Raw genomic sequence first — 21298 nt, 5'->3', positions numbered from 1 at the left:
TCTGACAATTTCGAGTTATTTTAAGGATAGATTTTTTTTTCGGGCCCCCGTTAACGAGCTCCCTGTGTTAAGAGCCTATACATGGTAGAGGTTAGGGATGGGAAAAACCTACCAGTTATAACCTAAAACCGGTTTTATTACTACGCAATAAACCGGTTTTACCGGTTGTTTTTTTGTCCCGGTTATAACCGTTTTTTTTTTTAATTTTTAAGTAATAACCGGTGAAAAACCGGATAAGTGGAAAAAATAATGAATTCAGAAAAAAAAATAGGAAAATGTTTACTTCCACACGCACGAATGAGAAATTTTATGCTGACCGAAACCGATTTGACAACATTGATGACTGATTTCTATACTGATATGGACTGACATCGATTAGAATGGAGTATCGCAAACTAAAGCTCAATATAAATGTAATTTATTAGGTATTGGCTTTTTGGAAAACCCGTTTTTGGAATAACCGGTTTTTTGAATGGTTATAACCGCCAGGTTAAACCGTAGGTGAAAAAAAAACGGTATAACCGAAAACCGGTGTTTTGTCGTCAACAAACGCCATCCCTAGAGAGGTACATCTGCAGGGTACTAGGTTTCTCCCCATATGATAATCTGACGCGCTCGAGTAACTGCAAAAATCCCCGCTTGGGCTCCCCTACAATTAGACTTGGCAGAATGGGGAAGAACGGCACAAGAGAGATCCGAATGTAAGGACATAGCCGGACAAACAAAAACCCATCCAGGGTTATAATGCCATAAGAAGACGAAAAAGGTTTAAATCAAAGAAAAGATGTTTTACTCGTTTCATCGATTATGAGAAACATTGGAGTTTCGAGGGTTTTCGGCATTAACCCTTAAACGCCCAAGGGTGGGTAAAAAATGTCCACCTAATGCGTATTCCTTTGTAACATATTTATTACGTGTTTAAAATTTTTTTAAAAATTATTTATTGTTAAAAAGACAGCCCTATATCGAATGTTAATTTGGTTCTACCGATATTTTTGAAAATAAAAGTAGCATCTTGAGTTAAATATGGGTGGGCATAAAAAGTATACCTTTGGTAAAACTGCTTCCTAAAGGTTTCTATATAATTTCTCGTTGGTAGGAAGATATTCCATATAATTATCAATGTATAATTACATAATCTACATAATTATCAGCCAATGAGGAGGCTGAAAGGAAGAATATGGAGAAAATCGACAAATCTGAATTACTGGCTTTTACTGGTATGTTAATTTTGATGTACATTGTAATTTTGTTGTAAGGTTTCTTAAGTTTAATCCATTTCCAACAACTCTCAATACATATATTAGCTATTTTCGAGGTGGACATTTTTTACCCACCCTTGGGCGTACATGGAACCTAAAAAAGGTTGGGCGTTTAAGGGTTAAATTGATGCAAACAGACTTCTTGGGGAATTTTGGGGTTGCTGAAAACGAATATGACATCAGAACGACACCAGGAGGGGAGAAACTGGTGTCTAGGGTCACGTCATACTTCCTCAGAACCGACTCTCGGATAACCTTGTGGCCAGTCACTGCTAAGGAACGTTATCTTTTGGAGTTTCGAACGTTTTCGGCACTAAATGCATGCAAATAGATTACTAGGAGGTTTTTTGGGGTCGCTGAATACGAATATGCCAACAGAGCTGACCTCCCCCCCCCCCCGGCTACCTGGAGCCCAAAGTCACTGCTAAGGCATGTTATCTTCTGGAGTTTGGAGGGTTACTGGGCACCAGATGCACCGGATGTCGGTTCTCATGGCGTATTCTTTTTCAGCAACCCGAAAAACCCCCGAGTAATCTGTTTGCACCAATTGAGTGCCGAAGTAGCTACCCTCAAAACTCCAGATGACTTACCTTAGCAGTGAACCTGGGCACCAAATGCTCCGGTGGTCGACTGTGATGGCGTATTTATCTTCAGTAACCCCCAAAACTCGCCGAGCACCAAAATTTGGTCCTTTATACACTTATTTGGACATGTCTATGCACTTCTGGATGCATTTTGTGCACTTTAAAATTATCCCAATTTTCTATTGTAGACTTTTTTCTTGATATCGTCCTAAACATTTTCTAATGCAAAAAGTTGCAAGTTTTTATGGGCTGCATTTAAAAATAAATTTCTTTTTTGCTAAATGCCCTGGTCTATTAAATCTATAATTTATTATAAAAGCAACAAAGCAAGACAAAAAATTTCCACCAAACTAAAAGAAACCATTCATTAGGGTTCATTTTAACGGAAAATACCAAAACTGTATCACCTGTTACTTATACTGCGAATGTTATTGTTAGTCTTAATTCTTATGACAAAAATGTATCATCCATTCCGTTATAAAACTGTTATTACCTCCAGTCAATTTACATACCATGAGCAGAAGTCAAATTTGGAATACCTACCACAAATCATGTCAATAAAAAATAAAGAAACAGAGTGAATCAAATGATAATTCTGTAACTGTAATATTATTGGTACTTTCGTAATAATATTAGCAACGAATATAGACACATAGGTACTTGTAGTTCTTATCAAAATAATTACGATATAGCATTTCTGGTAAAGGATGTTTACCAATACTTGAAAATGTTTGTAAATTACACAAGGTAGCAAATAACAATCAACGCCAAAAACCACTTACCTAATGATAATACAAGTACCTAAATATTCTAAAGTTTTTCCTACTATTCACTGAAAAAAGTCGCGTCTTTCATTCACAATATCACATAATCACCTCATAAGTGTGGTACTCTTTTTAAAAGTACAGACAACTGGAGGATCTTGAATATTTTGTTGACGATGACGTACACGGCGGAAAGTCAAGCAACTCGTGCTAACGGTACTCCGAAACGGTGCTGGAGCCACTGAAGTTGCCGTTGCCGGTATTTTGTTCAAAGGTACCTACAGGTTGAATCTACCTGTCATTCCTATCATACACCTTATCGTTAAGTAGTCCACAGCGGCGCCGCGTTGAGGTCTATAATTGGGTAGTGTTTTTCCGTACCGATCTAATGCGATATACTCTTAATTAGCAAACTTAAATTAATTATTATTCCCAGCGATTTCTGTAATAATAATGAGTAAGCGAGGCAATACCTAAGAAATTTTTGCAGGGTAAAAGTCTAGGAAAAGTGCATACTAAATTTGAGGTGAAATTAGAGAAATTTTATTATGTATGCCTTTGTACTCACTTAATAATGCTCTTAAAAATACGATACGTGTATTTCAATGCATATTTTTTCTATAATTAGTTCAATTCTCATTTAAAAATTCCTTTTTTAACATAAATTTTCAAATATATCCCTCCATCTTGATTGTTTCCTTGTTAATGTCATGTCACTTTTCTACCAATGTTGCCATATTTTCAAAAAATATTATTTCTTGCAAAATTTTGTAATTTAAATATAAATATAAGTACCGTTTTTATAATAATATTCTAGAATGACTAAAACGGGCAGATTGCAACTGTGCGCAGCGGTCAGGGTTCTCAACAGGGAGTCTAAGTTTTATTTACTTCTTATTTGTTTTGAACGGAAATTTGGCTAATTTTAAAAAATTAATATATTATATATTATACAGTACAATTTTCAAAGGAGGAAGACCTAACACTTCGGTCCAAACCTCACTTTCGGGTATTAGAGTGTAGAGTACCCCAGGAGGTAGTGACTTATTACCTTTTAAATATTTCTTAGTGACTAAAACATAACCTGACCAAACCTAACCTACACTAACCGAAACTAATATAAACATAACTGATGAAGACAAAATTAAAACAAAATAATATGTAGTTTTTTCAAAATTATATTATTTTTTTACATTTTTACAAAATTTTGCAAGACAATATTTTTGAAAATATGGCAACATTGGTAGAAAAGTGACATGACATTAAGGACAGAACAATCAAGATGGAGGATATATTTGAAAATTCATGTTAAAACAGAAATTTTAAATGAGAATTATAGAAAAAATATGCATGGAAATTCGGAAGCCGTGATTTTTTTAGCTTATAAAGTGAGTAGAAAGACATACATAAGATTTTTTTTGTGTTTCCACCTTCCAATTGCCGTTCCCATTACCTAGACATTATCCTTTTGCAGTTGTATGCATCTCAATAAAACTTCGTTTATTCCTGTCTTGTCCCAGAAAACTTCTATAATAGTCTGGGCTGATTATCGGAGAATAGGCCATTTTTGGGAAAAGTTATCTACCAGCAATTTTATTGCTGGAATCGAATTATAAGATCCTATATATTAATAATATAGGTATGCAAAGTCCTCAGATAGTATGCTATTTTTTTTATAAACAAAATGGCGCCCGAAAATTGTGTTTTTTTCAATTATTGCTCTATAACTCCGAAGATTTTAACTTTACAACAAAAACACCCAAATAAAAATTCACCGTGATTAAATTCTGCATAGAGACGTGTTTTTCCCGATCTGCTCCGATGAAAATTTTCCTCGGAAAATGCGGGTTTTCCCAACTAAATCTTTAATTTTCAAAGAAAGTTTTAGATAAGTAATTATCTAATAGTAATTAAATAATTTGGTGACTTACAAGCCTTCTTGGTTTAGATTATAGTTCCAGAAGCTGGTAAAAATTAAAATAATATTTTAGCAACAATTCAATTGTTAATTAATAATTTACGGTCGCAAAAATAACCAAAATAATTATGATACACTGATCAAACTTTGAAATCTTATAAAGATGCGATACCTATTTAACATTTTGTCGACAAAATATAATTTCTTTATTTTTTTGCAAAATCTTTAAATGTTTAAAAAAATAGATATAAAAATAGATAGTTTTTATTATATTATAATTTTAAAAAATAGCTAAAATGCGTATTTCAAATATCTTGAAAATGAATGCTTTAAAACTTTTTTGCAACCATTTGCAAAACAAGTTATGAAACAGCAAAGTAAACATACGATTACTACGGTGTTTATATTTTTTTTTCTTTCAAAGCGTAGAAGTGAGTTTAAAGTACAAGCTAATTATTTACAAAAAAACATCGATTATCAGTTTAATGATTAAATTTTAATTAAAGATTATAAATATATTTTTTTGTAATTTACACGCGTGAAAGTAGACTAATACAGTACTGTAGCTAAAATTTTCACTCGGAGCGACGACCGGCCGCGCAACGTACACTTTTAATAAATAATATATGCTGCGTGTCAGTCGCTTCGAATGAACATTTTAGCTCCGACTCTGTATCAGGCCTACTTTTGCGCTAAAAATTACAAAAAACAGTATTTTTAACCTTTGATTAAAATATAACCATTGCACTAATTTTTGACATTCTTTGAGAACAATTAGTTTGTACCATAGACTCACATTTAAGCTTTGAAACAATTAAAACAAATTATAAACAACGGAGAAATCGTATATTTACCTTGCTGTTTCATAACTTTTTTGCGAATGGTTGTAAAATTTTTTTAAAGCATTAATTTTCAACACCTATCAAATACGCATTTTAAGTATTTTTTAAAATTAGAATATAATAAACAATTTCTGAGAAATGTTAATTTGTTTATAACAATTTTTTTAAACATTTAAAGATTATGCAAAAAAATGAAAAATTTATATTTTCTCGACAAAATATTAAATAGGCATCACACCTTTATAATCTATCTAAGTTTGATCAATGTCTCATGATTATTTTGGTTGTTATTGCGACTGTAAATTGTTAATTAACAATTGAATTATTGCTAAAATATTCGTTTCATTTTCACCGGCTTCTGAATTTATAATCTATCTATACCAAGAAAGCTTTTATATCACCAAGCTATATAATTATTAATAAATAATTACTGGACCAAAAAATTTATTTGAAAATTCGAGATTTTGTTGGGAAAACCCACATTTTCCGAGGAAAATTTTCGTCGGAGCAAATCAGGAAAAACAGATCTCTATGTAAAATTTCATTGCGGTGAATTATTATTTGGGTGTTTTTGTTGTAAAGTTAAAATCTTCGGAGGTATAGAGCAATAATTGAAAAAAATACGATTTGTCGGCGCCATTTTGTTTATAAAGAAAGTAGCACACTATCTGCGGACTTTGCATACCTATATTAATAATATATAGGATCTTATAATTCGATTCCAGCAATAAAATTGCTGGTAAATAACCTTTCTTTGTACTTTACTAAATAGACCAGCGTATTATAACTATTTTTTTTTTCAAAATTTAAAGATTATGCGAAAAAAAGAAAAATTTATATTTTGTCGATAAAATATTAAATAAGCATCTCATCTTTATAATATTTATAAGTTTGATCAATGTATCATTATTATTTTGGTTATTATTGCGATCGTAAATTGTTAATTAACAATTGAATTGTTGCTAAAATATTCGTTTAATTTTCACCGGCTTCTGGAATTACAATCTATACCAAGAAAGCTTTGGTGTCACTAAGTTACTTAATTATTGATTAATAATTACTTACCTAAAACTTTATTTGAAAATTAGAGTTTTTGTTAGGAAAACCCGCATTTTCCGAGCAAAATTTTCGTCGGAGTAAATCGTGAAAAACAGATCTCTATGTAAAATTTCATTGGGGTGAATTTTTATTTGGGTGTTTTTGTTGTAAGTTAAAATCTTCGGAGTTATAGAGCAATAATTGAAAAAAATACGATTTGTCGGCGCCATTTTGTTTATCAAAAAAGTAGCACACTATCTGCGGACTTTGCATACCTATATTATTAATATATAGGATCTTATAATTCGATTCCAGCAATAAAATTGCTAGTAAATAACTTTTCCATGAATTTTGCTAATTAGCACAGAGTATAATGTTTATTTTAATAAGTTACAGAAGTGAAGAAAAAAAAAAGAAAATTTAATGTGACTATTAATTTCAAGTATTTCATTCAAAAGAAACTTTTTATTTATTCTAAAGGACTTTCGGCCCTCGGTATAATAGTGTAATCTTTTATTCTCCGTGTAAATTTTTCAAAAATATTTATTAGTTTAGACATAACAGTTTCACAACCTTGGTAAGTGAATATTCTGAACAAATGCTTACTAGAATTAGAATACTCTTACCACTTTTAGCCCAATAAATGACCGTTTTGGAGTGTAATTTCCAGGGGCAACTCCGAATTGCATGAAAATTTGGATTTAGGTTTTACTTACCCTCCACTTCAAAGCTGAATTTGTGCCGTTGGTTGCTTTTACTTGGGGGGTGACATTTACCCCTTCTCGGGGGGTGAAAAACGCGTGTTTAAAATAAGTTGTATTTGTTTGTGTTTGTAAAAAATAAGTGTTATTTTAAGCACCTTTTGCTCTATAAAGTTTTTTACGTAAGTCAATATTTTTCGAGTTATTCGCGATTTAAAATGTTGATTTTTCGACAAAAAAACTACGTTTTCAGACCGTTTATCCCAAATAACTCAAAAAGTAAATATTTTATCGAAAAAAATATTTTTAGCAAAAGTGTAGCCTATAAAAACACGAAAAAAATGGTGTACCAGTAAAGTCTACAAATTGAGTAGAGGCAAAGTTGTAGCTCATGAAAAATACGTTCTTATTCGTCTAATTCCAAATCGAATAATTCAACGCGAAATCATCGAAGAAAGAAGCGTTTTCGGGAAAACCTTATTAACATTTTTAAAGTATCGAAAAGAAGCTTATTATTTGTTTTTTTACAAAAGTTTACAGCATCAAAAATAAACGAGTTACACTGAAAAAAAAAAGTTGGTCCTTTTTTTTGGTAAAAAAAATCGTGAAAACCTACCTCTATTTAGCACCCTCAATGAAATTAATCGTTTGGCTTTACCATCTATTTTAACTGTATGTGTATTGTTTATATGATCTGTAAGTTTGATTGGTATGAAGTGCTTATTTTTGAAAACATTTGGTTTTATAGCAAAAAAAAATTTCTAAAAATTTTTGAAAAATTTCATTTTTTCAAAATAACTTAAAAAGTATTAGTGATAAGAAAAATCTTAAGGAGTAAACAATGTAGGTTTTGCTATTATAAATATGCTAGTTTCATTTTGTTTCTCCGCAAGACAAAAATTGGTTAAGATATGGCTGTTCAAAATTTGCATACACTCGTGATTAGTGACCCATTCAAGCTTTCTCAATTATAACCCTTTTAAAAATAAACACTTTAAACCGGTGAGACTGACAGATCATATAAAAAATATATAGTTAAGTAAATTGTTATTACGTATTTTTTATGGGAAATAAGCCACAATTTTACTAAAAAATGCATTTATTAACGTTTCGAAGCCCAAATCGGGTTTCGTTGTCAAAATACAAAATACTATTGTATTTATATATATACTCAATAGTATTTTGTATTTTGACAACGAAACCCGATTGGGGCTTCGAAACGTTAATAAATTCATTTTTTAGTAAAATTGTGGCTTATTTCCCATAAAAAATACGTAATTATAAAAATGCCACAAGGAAATAGCTTCAGAACAACATTAAGTAAATTGTTTGTAAAGCGGTAGCGATTAATTTCATTTGGGGAGAACACAGCAAGATTTTCATGATTTTTTGCAAAAAAAAAGAGGGCCAGCTTTATTTTGAGGGTAACTCACTTAATTTTGATACTAAAACTTTTGTTAACAATTCAAACAGAGCTTTATATAAACGCTTAAAAAAGTTTAAATGGGTTTTTCCCGAAAAGTGCTTAATTTTTCGGTGATTTTACCTTGAAATAATCGATTTGGAATTAGACGAATAAGAACGTATTTTTCATGAGCTACAACTTTGTTTTTATTTGATTGGTAGACTTTACTGATACACCATTTTTTTAGGTTTTTTATAAGCTACACTTTTGCTAAGGATATTTTTTTCGATAAAATATTTACTTTTGAGTTATTTGCGAAAAACCGTCTGAAAACGTAGTTTTTTTGTCGAAAAATCAACATTTTCAATGGCAAATAACTCGAAAAGAATTGACTTTCGTAAAAAACTCTATAAAACAAAAGTTGCTTAAAATCAGTCAGTTTATCCATTTCCGGTCTCATCTTGAACGTATGTTTTTCACCCCCGAGAAGGGGTGACTGTCACCCCCCAAATAAAAGCAACCAACGGCACAATTTCAACTTTGAAGTGGATGGTAAGTAGAACCTAAATCCAAATTTTCATGCAATTCGGAGTTGCCCCTGAAAATTACACGGTATCGCCGAATTTCCCGTTCATTTACTGGGCTATTAATAAAATACGACAACATGTAGAATATTCAGTTGTACATAATAATGCTTCTCTCGATAAAAAAAAATTGATTGCTGTAAGTCGCCAGGTGAAATAAACGTTACCTTACTTTTAATAAAATTAAATTACTATGCGGATTATTAAAATAAAACAAATACAATTCCCACAATACTACAAAATTATTTTTTGAAAAGCAGCAGGGTGTTAGACCGATCAAAGAACAATCTGACCAAAAAAAAAAATAAAGGAAGGATGAAAATTTGGAAATAGGTAGTTAAAATTGTCTGTTATAGTAAATAAGAAAAAGTTTACAATTCTACATCCACCGCCTTCTCGGGGGTGAAAAATATACATTCAAAATAAGTCCGGAATTGGATAAAATAACTAATTCAAAACAACTTTTGTTCTATAGAATTTTTTCATTAAGTCAATACTTTTCGAGTAATTTGCGAGTGAATATGTTCATTTTTAACAAGAAAAAACATGTTTTAGGACGGTTTTTCGCAAATATCTCAAAAAGTAAGTATTTTATGGAAAAAAATATTCTTAGCAAAAATATAGCTTATAAAAAGTTGAAAAAAATGGTGTATGCATGAACTCTGTAGACCCAGTAGAAGCAGAGTTGTAGCTAATGAAAAGTAGGTTCTTCTTCGTCAAATTCCAAATCGAATATTTCAATGTGACATAACCAAAAAACTAAGCACTTTTTGAGGAAAATGCATTACAACTATGTTAAAATGTTTAAGAAACGGTTTATTTTTGTTTTTCAAAAAAAGTTCTAACACTAAAAGTAAGTGAGTTACGCTCAAAATATTGTTGGTCCCTCTTATTTTTTGGTAAAAAGAATCACGAAAATCACCTCTTAATTAGCACCCCAAATAAATTAAATCGTTATCGCTTCACAATCTACTTTGAATGCGTATTATCTATATGATCTGTAAGTTTCGTCGGTTTAAACTGCTTATTTTTGAAAACGCTGTAGTTAAAATGGCTTGAACGAGTCACTAATCACGAGGCAAATTTTGAACAGCCATAGCATAACCAATTTTTGTCTAAGAAAAAAACAAAAAATCCAAAATATTCAGAAAATCAAAACGTACATTTTATTACTCTTGAAATTTTTGGTATTACTAACAATTTTTAAGTTAACTTAAAAAAAATTGGAATTTTTTTTTAAATTAAAAAAAAATGTTTTATTTTAAAACCAATTTTTTTCAAAAATGAGCACTTTGAACCAATGAAACTTATAAATCATATAAATAATACGTAAGTAAAGTACCGTACGTAAGTAAAGCGGTAACCATTAATTTTATTTGGGAAGCTAATTATGGTACGATTTTCGCGATTTTTTATCAAAAATATAAAAGGGACCAACAATATTTTGAGCGTAACTCACTTACTTTTAATAAACACTTTAAAAAAGTTGTAATGAGTTTTCCCCAGGGGCGTCATTTGATCCTGAAAATGACTGAAATTTACAAAAAATAGATAAATTTTGTATTATGTTTGCATATATAATGTATTGTATATATAATGTTTGCCACCGCCCCCCCCCCTAGCAAAATTTCAAATGACGCTCCTGGTTTTCCCCGAAAATTGCTCCGTTTTTGGTTATTTCACGTTAAAATATGTGATTTGGAATTTGACGAATAAGAACCTACTTTTCATTAGCTACAACTCTGCTTCTACTGAGTCTGGAGTCTTCATGCATACATCATTTTTTTCATGTTTTTGCGAAGAATATTTTTTTCGCTAAAATACTTACTTTTTGAGTTATCTGCGAAAAACCGTCCAAAAACATGTTTTATTTTTGTTAAAAATCAACATATTCTCTCGCAAATAACTCGAAAAGTATTGACTTAGTGAAAAAACTCTATAGAAAAAAAGTTGCTTAGAATTAGTCATTTTATCCAATTCCGGACTTATATTGAACATGTATTTTTTCACCCCTGACAAAATATTTTTCACCCCGTATTTCCCAACTTTTGTAAAATGGAGGGGATGTAGAATTGTAAACTTTTTCTTATATAATAATAGACAATTTCAACTACCTATTCCCAAATTTTCATCCTTTCTTTATTCTTTGGCGGTTTTCGAAAAGTTTTGCATTCATTGATGTTACAAAATGTATTTTTTTATTTAAAAAACATAAATAAGCTCACTTGTATTAAAAATATGTTCTAATTTCTGCAATTTTAACGTAGTTTCTTCTTAATAACAAACGTAATCGTTATTTACTTTTTCATTGTTATCCTTGGATTTAAAGTGACAGATACATGAATTAAGATTTGAAATTATCTTTATGTAAATGTAATATACCTAGGCTCATATTCGTGTCTACCTACTCAAAATATAATATATTATATTAGGAGATATTTTTTACTAGTAAATCGTGATTTTATTAGTAAATGACGTAAGTACACCTATTTTAGTTCAGTTAAGAAATGACTTCAACTAATTATTCAATATAGTCCTTACGTTGCTAAGGTTCAAATGTAAACTTAAATGACCTAATAAACAACATTATATACCTTCTTATAACGGTTTCTATAGATTTCATGTAGCTACTCGATATTTCTTTATTTGTTATAGAGAAAACAATTTGAACAGATACCTATTGCAGTCAACATCTATTTGAAAATTATATCACTCCTTTCTAGATATTCTCTTAAAAAAAATTAATGATAGAGGCTTATGTAGAACGTTTTCTTCAACAGTTAGAAAAAATAAGTTGTTTTCTCATATTAAGAAATTTTTATATTTTGGATGTTAACGAGAATTATAACCGAGAACTGGAAGAATTATATAAACAGCCAGATATAGTATAAAAAAAAAGAATGTGTGTGTACTTTGTACCTTGTACGCACGTAAGAAGTTATACTTCTATTATATAATTCCAACGAAATTAATTAAACAGTTTATTTATATTTTATTTAAATATTAAACTAATTTTAATACTTACTACCTACTTTCCAAAAATTTTTATTAAAACAATACCAGAAATAAAATAAAACACACACAAACACATTGAAAAATGCCACAAAGAAATGATTTCTGAACAATAATTTCTGGCAAAATTTTTAACGAATACTCATTTTCTGAAAAAAAAAATGTATATCAAATATACTTACAATCATAAAATGTATGAAAAAAATAAAAACTTGCATTGGGATTCGAACCCGCGTTTATTCGGGTTCGTAAGATTGGTAGAAATTTTGTTGGTAATCAATTTATGTAAATCAAAGAATTGCCTACTTGATAGGTCCATACATTTTCCAGATAGGTAAGTAGGTACCTATGTAATTTTTTATTACAATACTGAAACATTTATAATAATTACGTACCTGTTGCTTTTAAGAAGTCACTACAATTATAAACTTGCTTTTTTCTCTGTCCTCACAATAATAAAAACTAATATACACAACATTTGATTTGTTTACCCATAACCGATATATTGAACAATTGTTGGCATGTCATTGTAATTACCCAATCAGAGCCAGTATAACGTTTGAGTTGCGCTCAGGACCAAGACTTTTGATGAATTCGCGCATATAAATTTACTCCCAACACGCCTAAAGAAGTATAACTTTAATAATAAATACAGAAAGATTAACATGTTGGCTGCTGTGGAACACAAATGTTATGTCTTATGTTGTTGTTATTAACAGTCACGTGGCATACCGTAGTTGTCTCAATAGCATAGAAACGGGAGTCTCGTGGCCGTAGGGACCCATTTTTTTGACTATATAGAAGCCAACATGTTAAGATGTACTGGGCTGATCATGTCAATAGACAAGCTCAGCATGTCGTAAAGCTGGTCTGGGAAGAGAATCCGAAATGAAAACCTCCACTAGAAAGACCAAGGATGCCGTAGAGATATAGTATTACAGCAGATTTACTAAGCAGAGGAACTAATGATGGATCGTTGCATGTGGAGTCAGATTGTTGAGTTAGCGAAGACCCACCACGGGTTGTAGTGCTAGATAGAAGCAGTAATGGGATGTAATAAATAGTCCTGTCGCCAGGGGGGGTACAACGGCCTCCTGTATTCAGATGGACTTACCCAAGTTTTTTTTATGTATTTGGACCTGTAGAACACGAATTTTTTGGGTAACAGTTGATCCGGATGTCGATAAGGTTGTTATAAACCAAGAAGTTGAGGAATCACATAACAGCGATTTCTCGCAAAACAAAACATATTTTTGTATTTTTTGGGCCATTCTAACAAAAAAATGTTCCTACAAATTTTTTCGTAGGATGCATAGTTTTCGAGATAAACGCGGTTGAACTTTCAAAAAATCGAAAAATTGCAACTTTTGAACCCGAATAACTTTTGATTAAAAAATTAAATAGCAATTCTGCTTACCGCATTTGAAAGTTCAAGTCAAATTATATCGGTTTTAATTATTTGTATTGCTAACAATTTATTATTTTATTGTTAAAAAAAGCTATAAACACCTAGTGCTTGAGTGATGTTTTTAATGATTTCTCATTTAAAATCGAACAAGTAGGTAGAAGAGGTAAAAGTGCAAGCGAGGCTATTTCTACGTAGCATGCATTAAAACGCATGTATTAGGCACGGGAAACACTATGTGTTTATAGCTTTTTTTTACAATAAAAAAATAAATTTGTAGCAATGCAAATATCCAAAACGGATATAATTTGACTCAAACTTTTAAAGGCGGTAAGCAGAATTGCTATTTTATTTTTCAATCAAAAGTTATTCGGGTTCAAAAATTGCAATTTTTCGATTTTTTTAAAGTTCAACCGCGTTTATCTCGAAAACTATGCATCCTACGAAAAAACTTGTAGAAACATTTTTTGGTTAGAATGACCCAAAAAATACAAAAAAATGTTTTGTTTTGCGAGAAATCGCTGTTATGTAATTCCTCAACTTCTTTGTTTATAACAATCTTATCGACATCCGGATCAACTGTTACCCAAAAAATTCGTGTTCTACGGGCCAAAATACATAAAAAAAACTTGGGTAAGTCCATCTGAATTAAGAAGGCCGTTGTACCCCCCCTGGCGACAGGACTAAAATGCCTGCAAACGATCTGTGCCTCTTTTGTAAACTGAAGCAAACATGTTCTTCACCGTACTTCTTTTCTGGAGTTTTTGTTTTAAGTTTTTTAAAGCTGGTACTTCTTCTTCTTACTCTTTTTCTTGGCTTGCATAATTGTGCATTTGCCAGTCTCTTTGATCGTATTGTTCAAAGCAATGCTGCAACACTGAAAACTTAATGTTGCCTTGATTTACCATGTAACCAGGGGAGTATTGGATCAACAAATCCAGTCTTCTTTTTTTCTTCTCTGACATATTATGTTGACTTTATTTTCATATTATTTGTGTCATATTGTCATTATTTTGCCTATATTTGTTTTTATATAGTTCGTTGATTTCGTCTTTTAGTCCTCTCATTTATTTCCTTTTTTATCTCATATATTTTTAATTTAATTAACTTACATATTCTATTATTTCTTCAATATTTTTGATTAAGTTCTTCCCGGCATTCGTTTTTGATCCCTTTATAATTCTTTTGGCCTTTCATTCCTCTTGATGCAGTATATGGTCTTGTCCTTTTTTTTGTTTCCGCAATTACTTATTTCTTTTAATTTGCATTTGAACATGTGTATTGCTTGATCTCGTATTTTCACTAGCTCCGTGACTTGTATTGACTACTCCACATATTTATTGCTTTTCCATTAAAATTCTTTGAATCTCTCTTCTAAGTTGCAATTTTACTTTGTGCCTTCTATTCTGTGAAATTTATGAGTTATTTTCTCTTCTTCTTAAAGTACCCTCTCCTATCGGAGGTTATATATCATAATGGCTATGGCAACGGCGGATCCAGCAACCTTGCAAGGAGGGAGCAATGAAATAAAAAATTTTCTCGTCACTCGCATACGCAGGTTCTTTTTCGGTATGGGCTGTTAGTTTATTTTTCTTCATGTACCATGTCCTTTCAGAACGTTGGTTACTATCATAGCTATCTTAATTTTATTCACTGCCACCCTAAATCAACCACGAAGTGCTTTTTCGTCCTGGACTGCGTTTGCCTTCTATTTTCACTTGCATAATATTTTGTAGAAATCTATATTTGAAACTTCTCATTACATGTCCAAAATACTCCACTTTTCTCTCTTGATGCCTTCTATAATCTCAGTAGTTTTGCTGAGACGTTTTAGTATTGTGGAGTTTGGAATCTTCTTCAACCAAGATACTTTTAAAATTCTTCTATAGAACCACATTTCGAAAGCCACAAGGCGATTTAGGTAAGTAGATCGATTTTATTCACAGTCCAAGACTCAACACCATACAGTAAGACCGAGAACACATACTTTGGAGAAGGAATTCTGTTTTATGTTTCATTCCGTTATTCAGTTGTCAAGAGGACACAAAACTCGCTATTAATTTTCAATCCTAATTATCTTTTTCTTAAAAAAAGGCGACACCAGGCGAAGTCTCAACGAGGGGGCAATTGACCCCATTGACCCCCCCCCCTTGGATCCGCGCCTGGGCTATGGTCACTTTGTTGGCTGCTGCTCTGAATAGTTGTAATGACCTACAGTTAAACCATTCTCTAAGGTTCCTCAGCCAGGAGATGCGTCTTCTTCCTTGTATACTTCCTTGCTTAATAATTCTCAGCAACTCATATTTTTCTCCTCTGGTAATGTGACCCAAATATTCCAGTTTTCTAGTTTTTATCCCTTTCACAATTTTTAACTCCTTATTTAAACATCGTAGCACTTCAACATTGGCAATCCTTTGAACCCACTGAATTTTCAATATCCTTCTGTAACACCACATTTCGAACGCTTCTATATTCTTCTTATGTGTTGTCTCTTCAAAGTCCAAGCTTCCATTCCGTATAGCAATATAGAAAATATGTAGCATCTTAGAGCCCTCTATCTGAGAGGCAGCTGCTAAGGTCTTTTTTTGTAAGCATTGTCTTCATTTTTATAAATGCTTACCTTGCAGTTTCAATTCGGACTTTAATTTCTTTGCTTTTGTCATTTTTGTAATCAAGCCAGGTTCCCAGATATTTTTGTCTTAACTTTTTCTATTTGGGTTTGCTCCATCATTATAACCTTCCATTTCCATGTTCTGTTTTTAAGACAATCATAAATTTAGTTTTTTTCTTGTTTATTTTTAGGCCGTATCAAATGCAATAATCGTTAATTCTATTTAGCAATTCTTGTAGCGATTCCAGGGTGTCTGCCATTATAACGGTGTCCTCAGCGATTCTTATGTTATTTACTATTCTTCCGTTTATAGAGATTTCAGCACTTAGCTCCGTTATGGCTACCTGAAATATGGATTCACTGTACAGGTTAATCAGTAGCGGCGACAGAACACAACCCTGTCTTACTCCTCTCTTTATATCAATATTCTCGAATTCTTGTTCTTCTTTCTTTATATTGGCCTTTTGATTCCAATACAGATTGATGATAGGTAATTCGTAAATCTCGTCTGTCTATATCTCTGTTTTTCAATAATTCTATTAGTTTTTCATGCCGGATCCTGTCGAACGCTTTTTCAAAGTCGATGAAACAGGAATAAATATCCAGGTTCGTATCTAAGCATCTTTGAGAGAGGACACTAAACGCAAACAATGCCTCTCTTGTTCCAAGTCCTTTGCGGAACGCAAATTGGGTATCATCCATATCATATTCTAGCGTTCTATATAATCTTCCATGAATCACCTTTACAAATATTTTTAGGGTATGGCTTATTAGTGATATTGTCCTATAGTCCGAACAATCTTTGGCATATATTGTTTTTGGTATTGTTACAAAGTTGGACACCTGCAACCGTTCGTGAGTGATTTTTCCGGTTTTATATACTTCATTAAACAGATCCAGTAGTACCGGTAGAGTTTCATCGTCTAGACATTTCAGTAATTCCGCAGGTATTTCGTCTGGACCTACAGTTTTTCCGTTTCGTATTGCTTGTTCCCTTTCCTCCATTATGATCTCTGGTCCCGTTTCTTGTCTATTATCCTCAAACAGATCTGTTACGTATGTCTTCTACTTTTTTAATTTCTCTTTGAGTTCTATAATAATTTTTCCATTTATGTCTTTAAGAAGGCCATTTTTCTTTTTTCGCTGTGTATTTGTGATTTTATTTATTGTGCATGTTAAAGCTATCATACTTTTAGAATATTCTTTTATTTTATTATTCTTACAATGTGATCTTCCGAATCCGCCGGTGATATCCAGCTCTATAGTCTTCTTTTAGGTAATTTAAATAAGGTATTCGTTACTACCAGCTCCTCGCTTTGGCAGAATTCGACAAGTCTGTCCCCCCTTTCATTTCTTTCTCCTAAGCCAAATTCTCCCACACATCCATCCACTGTTCCTTTTCCAATCTTGGAGTTGAAATCTCCCATCACCAACAATATGTCATCTTTTTTTGTGGATCTTATGATTTCGTTCAATTGCAATTGAGTTATTTGTTAGTTATCTATAAATCTTTCATTTATTACCTTATCTTGTTCCGAATTCATAAAATTGTGTGCTTACAATATTTCCCTTTGAATTTTTTTTATATTTTTACTAGCTGATTTTTTTCTCGTATCTATTTCCGATATTGTTTCATCCAAATATTTTTGCCTCTACCTAGTGGACCTTTGTTGATATAGTATTTTTACTACAAAAGCGATATTACGTAGGTCAAAATTTTTGACGTAAGAGAACTGTCAAAACATTAGAATGTGACTTTTCATTATTACCATGCTTATAATAAACATGGCAATAATGAAAGATCATATTCTAATATTTTGACAGTTCTCTTACGTCAAAAATTTTGACCTAAGTAATATCGCTTTTGTAGTAAAAATACTATAACAAACTCGTTTTAAAGGTTGGACAACTTGTCCCTAACAACATTATACTCTAATCAGACTTATCTTTTATACTAACAGCCATTTAAATTTTGTCAATTTTATCTATACCATTCGATGAGCTATCTTCTACGATAAAAGCGGTAGCAGCTATTCTTACCTTTCAAATCCATAAAATACAAAGGAACAATTTTTCAATATACAGCGTGTTCCGAAAATATTGGTCATAAATTATACTACAGATTCTGGGGTCAAAAATAGGTTGATTGAACCTCACTTACCTATATACAATAGTGCACACAAAAAAAGTTACAGCCCTTTGAACTTACAAAATGAAAATCGATTATTTTTTCATATATCGAAAGCTCTTAGAGATTTTTTATTGAAAATGGACATGTAGCATTATTATGGCAGCAGCGTCTTAAAAAAAATTAAGTGAAATTTGTGCACCCCATAAAAATTTTATGGGGGTTTTGTTCCTTTAAAACCTGTCAAAAAAGATTAACAATCAAAAAAGTTAAAAAACAAGAATGTGTGTGTACTTTGTACGCACGTAAGAAGTTATACTTCTACTACATATTATGTGATTTTTAAGACTATACCAAAAATTTAAAAAAATAAAAGAACAAAACGCACACAAACACATTGAAAAATGCCACAAAGAAAAAATGATTTCTGGACGATAATAATTGTTGGCAAAAATTTTAAATACGCATTTGCTGAAAAAAAAATTATATAACAAATATACTTACAATCATAATATGCATAAAAAAATAAATCTTGCATCGGGAATTGAACCCTTGAATTTCGTGCCGCTTTGACTCGTAATCGAAGCGTAGACTCACTCGTCCAATCGCACATTATTTATCATGTGGAAAAATAAGGTAACTGAACGTTTTACTGTTTGACAATTGTTTTGAAAATTATGTAGTTTAAATTTTGTGGAAGAAAATATAAAAATATAACAAAACAGTAAGAAAACAATATATTAGATGAAGATTGGTAGAACTTTTGTTGGTAATCAAATTAAGTATGTAAATCAAAGCATTACATACCTACTAGATAAATAAATCTACGCCAAAAAATCATAATTTAAAAATAAAAATCGAACCTAATTTGGGATTTCTCTCTAAAATCCGCATTCTTGAGAAAATAAATGTATGTATTTCAACCTAATCCAAATGTATAATTACAATATTATAATAAAAACTAGGTACTTATCAAATTAGAATGAGTTTTCCTTGTCCAAAATAGTCCAAAAATATAGGTATATGAAAACTATTTAAAAAGGCAGTATAACTAGTAACTAACTTTTGTTTGTTGTTTCTTTTCACACAAATTTTAAAACGCAACAACCATAAATAATCTAACTACAGCTGTGCCACAGCCACCATATTGAATAATTTTTGACATGTCATTTGAACATCCAATCAGAACAAAGTTATAATGCGCATGCGCCCGGTCGCTAGGTTTTCCCATATAAAAATTTACCCTCTATCGCCGGTAAAGAAGTATAACTTCAAAAAGAGAAAAACATTTGGGGGGTTTAAAGGAACAAAACCCCCATAAATTTTTTATGTAAATATATTAAAAAAGAAGCCGCATCTCGATAAAACCTGGCTTATCGAAAAAATACTAAGAGGCAAGAAAGTTTTAAAAACGTTGTGATTAACTAATGGTACCACAATAATGAATTAATTGGAACGTACACAAAAGTTTCGGGAGGTTTAAAGGAACAAAACCCCCATAAAACTTTTATGGGGTGGATAAACTTCACTATAATTTTGTTTTAAGATGTTCCTACCATATGAATGATACATGTCCATTTTCAATAAAAAATCTCTAATAGTTTTCAATATATTGAAAAAAATCGATTTTCATTTTGTAACTTCAAAGGGCTGTAACTTTTTTATGAGCACATTTGTACTAAGGTATGTGAGGTTCAATCGAACTATTTTTGACCCCAGAATGTGTGGTATAATTTATGACCAATCTTTTCGGGACACCCTGTATAAAAGTTTACTTTCAGACTATATGACGACTGTCAACAACTGACAGTATTTTTACAATCTTGAGCACTTATCGAGTTTGTGAGGGTACCCAACGGTCATCCCCACCTATATATTAAGAAGAAGAGGGAACACTATGCATCCCCGTCGTCGTCATTGACACGAGCTCTCAACTGGTTATCTATTTTTAGATTCGCAGTTTCAACCACTTTATCATCTATACCCATGTCTTTTATCATTAACGTGAGTTTATCATCCCATATTCTATTGAATGCCTTTTGGTATTCTATAAAACTTACGTAGTTATCACTGTTAACACCCAACAGACGTTATTACATCATTCATTATTAGGTCATTACATCATTCAACCATGCTGTCTAACCTACTCCTTGAGACAGTCATCAGAAAAAACAATGTAACCGGCCATATAAATGCCAAAACAGTACAAATTACTGCATATGCAGACGATGTCGCCATTATTATTAGAAGCAAGACACGACTAATGGAAACGTTCAAGTAAATTGATCCTGAAGCACCAAAATGAGGGCTTAAAATAAACGAAACAAAAACTAAGTACATGACCACCAACAGAGAACACCTTAAAATGAAAATAATATAGCAATTGACAACTATATACTATTGAATATGTGGATGCTTTCACATATCTGGGCACAGAGATCAATCAGAAGAATACCGTAAGTAGATGATATGTATAGCGAAATTAAGCACGTATTTCCAGTAATGTACCTATATACTTGTACTTTACTTTAGCTGTATAGGCCGTACACTTTCCTACAAGCCTATATAAGGTTGTAACACTCATATCAATGAACACATAGGTATAAAAAAAACAAAATTATTCTTTATTTTCTCAAAATCAAGTTATCTTTTTTTCTTATATTTAAAGTTTTCTTTTAACAAATAACTGAATTATAAAATAAATTTGTTTGGCTTTGGTTTTCCGTAGTATTGCTACTCTTCTAACGTCCCATTATTAGATATCAATCCATTGTGTTGATGTTTCTTGCTGCTTTTCTAAAATAAATTATTTGTCATTATTACTTAGTTATCAAATGCTACAATTTTATAAAAAAAAATTATGGTATATCTAAATCATTCGGCCAGTCGCAATCAGATTATTCGCCATGTGCAAGTACTTGGAGGGGATACGAGAAACGATCGTGCGCGAATAGCGGAGAAATCTTGCAACAGAAATCTTCAATAATTTATTGTCAATTGAAATTGTCACATTCACGTATATTTCATATCTACTGTCAATAAAG

General features: G+C 31.6%; 2 protein-coding genes across 4 annotated transcripts in view; both read right to left on the bottom strand.

Moving 5' to 3' along the window:
• LOC114324318 (uncharacterized) overlaps window positions 1–2887 on the bottom strand; it is a 74162-nt gene extending 71275 nt beyond the window's left edge. For both annotated transcript variants that reach the window (XM_028272123.2, XM_028272124.2), the window contains exon 1: window positions 2629–2887. The gene's annotated coding sequence lies outside the window, so the exon portion shown is untranslated. The remainder of the gene's footprint in view (window positions 1–2628) is intronic.
• A 17970-nt stretch (window positions 2888–20857) lies between these two features.
• The window catches only part of LOC114324317 (rab5 GDP/GTP exchange factor), a 117175-nt gene continuing 116734 nt past the window's right edge, over window positions 20858–21298 (bottom strand). For both annotated transcript variants that reach the window (XM_028272122.2, XM_028272121.2), the window contains one exon: window positions 20858–21050. The gene's annotated coding sequence lies outside the window, so the exon portion shown is untranslated. The remainder of the gene's footprint in view (window positions 21051–21298) is intronic.

The sequence above is a fragment of the Diabrotica virgifera genome, chromosome 9 (genome assembly GCF_917563875.1).
Source record: "Diabrotica virgifera virgifera chromosome 9, PGI_DIABVI_V3a".
In the NCBI taxonomy this organism is placed as follows: domain Eukaryota; kingdom Metazoa; phylum Arthropoda; class Insecta; order Coleoptera; family Chrysomelidae; genus Diabrotica; species Diabrotica virgifera.
The sequence above is the reverse complement of the archived record's forward strand: the minus strand, read 5'-3'. Positions and strand labels throughout refer to the sequence as shown.